Source organism: Tamandua tetradactyla, chromosome 5, assembly GCF_023851605.1.
Source record: "Tamandua tetradactyla isolate mTamTet1 chromosome 5, mTamTet1.pri, whole genome shotgun sequence".
Taxonomy (NCBI): Eukaryota; Metazoa; Chordata; class Mammalia; order Pilosa; family Myrmecophagidae; genus Tamandua; species Tamandua tetradactyla.
The window spans coordinates 11,182,697-11,186,014 of NC_135331.1; the positions used below are offsets into that span (position 1 = coordinate 11,182,697).

The 3,318-nt window shown below is 38.7% G+C and overlaps 1 pseudogene; it reads left to right on the top strand.

Moving 5' to 3' along the window:
- The first annotated feature begins 931 nt into the window (after positions 1-931).
- LOC143682970 (dnaJ homolog subfamily A member 1-like) lies at positions 932-2,011 on the top strand (annotated as a pseudogene).
- Positions 2,012-3,318: the final 1,307 nt, after the last annotated feature.

The window sequence follows — 3,318 nt, forward strand, 5'->3', positions numbered from 1 at the left end:
TTCACTTGTGAGGATTAAAGGAATTATTTGAAAAGTGCTTAGAATTGACACACCTGGAACATACTAAATTTCAGGAGTTTTTTGCCCATTACTAGAAAGCACCTCATTTTAAACCAACCTCAATCCTGCCTTGGGGCCTTTTCTTCTACCAGTCTATCAGACTGGACATGTTCCCTGCTTGCCACATGACCCAAAATTGACTTCTCATCCACTGAAATTATCTTCCTTTCCTTTTTTATAATTAGGCTCAGCCACCCAGCATGCCAGTTCTATGAATGTCAGGCTTTGTCTACCCTAATCCTTATTTTATTCCCAATGTCTGGCATCCACAGAACCCCGAACCAGTAAATTTATCTAAAGAATCATGTCAGGTCCTCCTACAAGTTAGTGAAATCTTTGAAGACTGGACTTGTCATTTTCATCCTTGAAATCTGTGTCCAAAGGAGAAGGAAACCAAATTTGGCCCTTCACTTCTTCCTTACAGGAACGTACCAGGAGTGAAACTAGACAAGTTAAGCATAAGGAGCCAAGAAGAGGGTGATGAAGAGGGCAGGTGAAAAGTTACCTTTTCTTTCTTACCCCTGGATGTGACAATGACATTTCTAACTAGGAATTATCAATGCTTGGAGATCAGGGTTTTCTTAATTCTTTTATTACCAGAGGGCCCGGGAATATTCCCAAGCAGGCCAGCACATCCCAACGCCCTATGTTATATTCTTCCCTGACTGCCCTTTGCCCCTGGCCTGAGCCCCCAGACACAAGTTACCAGGTACCTATGGTTTCCTCACGTTTTGCATTTGATTAGTCAAAATGTGATGTTGCAGGTGCACTTATGTTATCTAAGCACAAGAATGATTTAAAATTTAACTTCAACAGCAGAGTGCTCCTTCCAGTTGCCTTACCTGCTTAGTCCACTCACCTGCAGTAGAAAATGGTGAAAGAAGTTACTTAGTATGATATTTTGGGGCCAAACCCAATGCCACTCAGGAAGAGTTGAAACAGGCTTATAGGAAACTAGCCTTGAAAATATCACCCTGATAAGAACCCAACTGAAGTCAAGAAGTTTAAATAAATTTCCCAAGCATTTGAGGTGCTCTCTGATGCACAGAAAGAATTATATGACAAAGGAGGAGACAGGCCATCAGAGAGGGTGGAGCAGGTGGGGATTTTTATTCCTCCCATGGACATCTTTGCTATGATTTTTTGGAGATGGTAGAAGGATGCAGAGAGAAAGGGAGAGGTAAAAATGTTGTACATCAGCTCTCAGTAACCTTAGATTTATATAATGGTGCAACAAGAAAACTAGCTCTGCAAAAGAATGTGATCTGCCACAAATGTGAAGGGTGAGGTGGTAAGAAAGGATCAGTAGAGCGCTGTCTCAATTGCCAAGGGACTGGCATCCAAATAAGATTTCATCAGATAGGACCTGGAATGGTTCAGCAAATTCAGTCCGTTGCATGGAGTGCCAGGTCCATGAGGAACAGATCGGGGAATGGATCAGTTCTACAGATTAAAAAACTGCAGTGGAAGAAGGATAGATTCTAGAAGTTTACATTGACAAAAGCATGAAAGATAGCCAGAAGCTAACAGTCCACGGTGAATGAGACTAAGAGCCAGCACTGGAGCCAGGAGATACTGCCATTGTTTTAGATCAGAAGGATAATGCTATTTTTTTACTCGACAAGACCTGTTCATGTATATGGACATACAGCTGATTAAAACAGTTGTGTGGCTCCCAAAAGTCAATATCTACTCTTGACAACTGAACCACAGTCACCACCTCTCACCAGATCAGACTGTCAAGCATGGAAAAATCAAGCATGTGTTAAATGAAGGGATGCCAATTTATCATAGACCATATGGAAAGGGTCGCCTAATCATCCAATTTAAAGCAAACTTTTCTGAGAATGGCTTTCTCTCTCCTGATAAATTGTCTTTGCTGGAAAAACTCCCAAGAGGAAAGAAGTACAAGAAACTGATGAAACAATCAGGTAGGACTGGCGGCCTTTGATCCCAATCAGGAAAGATGTTGCCATTACAATGGAGACACATATGAGGATGATGAACCTCATACCAGAGGTAGTATTCACTGTCAATCCTCCCACTGGGGACCAGCGAGCAACACTCACTACTGGCATTTTATATGCAGTAGTGAATAAGTGAAAGATTGTAATCATAATATGCTCACTACCTGCTATTGTTTTTGCTTTAATATTCAACTATAATAATGTTTTCAAAGTTAAATGAAGAATAAATTCAAATACAAAAGCTTTCACTTTGCCCTGTATGTATAATGACTTCAGTGTGCAAGATGAAGTTTAATACTTGTTAAAACTATTTTTGGTTTAGAAAAAAAAATTCCCCTTGGCTTTTGTTAGGCAATACCTTGAAATTGTTTTTCACTGATTACATGAAGTTAGAGTGAAATGCTAGGTATAGGTATGCGTATGACCCCCATAGTTAAGCTATGGATCTGTATTAAGTGGGTTTTGTTGTGATGCTTCTGCATTTATTCTATTACATAAACTGTTATTTGAAGATGGCACAGTAATAATTTTAGTGTGTGGTATCAATAATAAAAACGACAGCTTTTTAAAGAAGCTTATCATTAATATGCTGCTTCTTGAGGGCATTTCTACAACTGCATTCCCTTCCACTATGCCTTAAAATATATATATATGTATGTTGATTAGTCCTGGTTTCTTATGTTTACATGCTTAAATCTGGATATAAGAACTTAAGCGATTCTTAAATGTAAGAATATCTCCATAATATACTGATTACCAAGCCCCCCCCCAAAAAAAAATTAACTTGAGATCCAGGTTTTCTATAAGCGCTTAATTTGAATCAGATGGAAGATCTCTCACTGAATGACCTCGGTCTGTTAGGAGGATTAAATGAATTATGTAAAGAAGGGCTTCTCAGCATAATGCATAGCAGCACTTACTAAATATGAGAGATTCAGCCTGACTTTAGCAGAGCCTGGCCTATAGTGGATGCTAGAGAAATAAATACTCATAGACTGACTAGTCATTTCCCAGGGCCTGCTCACATACCCAACCCAACGAACTCAGAAACAGTGAAGCAAGAAGTTAAAAAGGAAAAATTACATCATTTCTTATTCTAAACTCTCAAAGACTACAAACTGCATTAAAAAACATCACTGCCTATGTTTTGTTACTTAGGGAAAGTTACTCATTGAAACATTTGACCTCACTGAGTATTTAAAATTCTAACTACAAAACAAGAGGGTAATGAAAGGTTTGTGCAACCTTAATGTTTCTTTTATATATGTAACATATATAAATATCTAGCTCA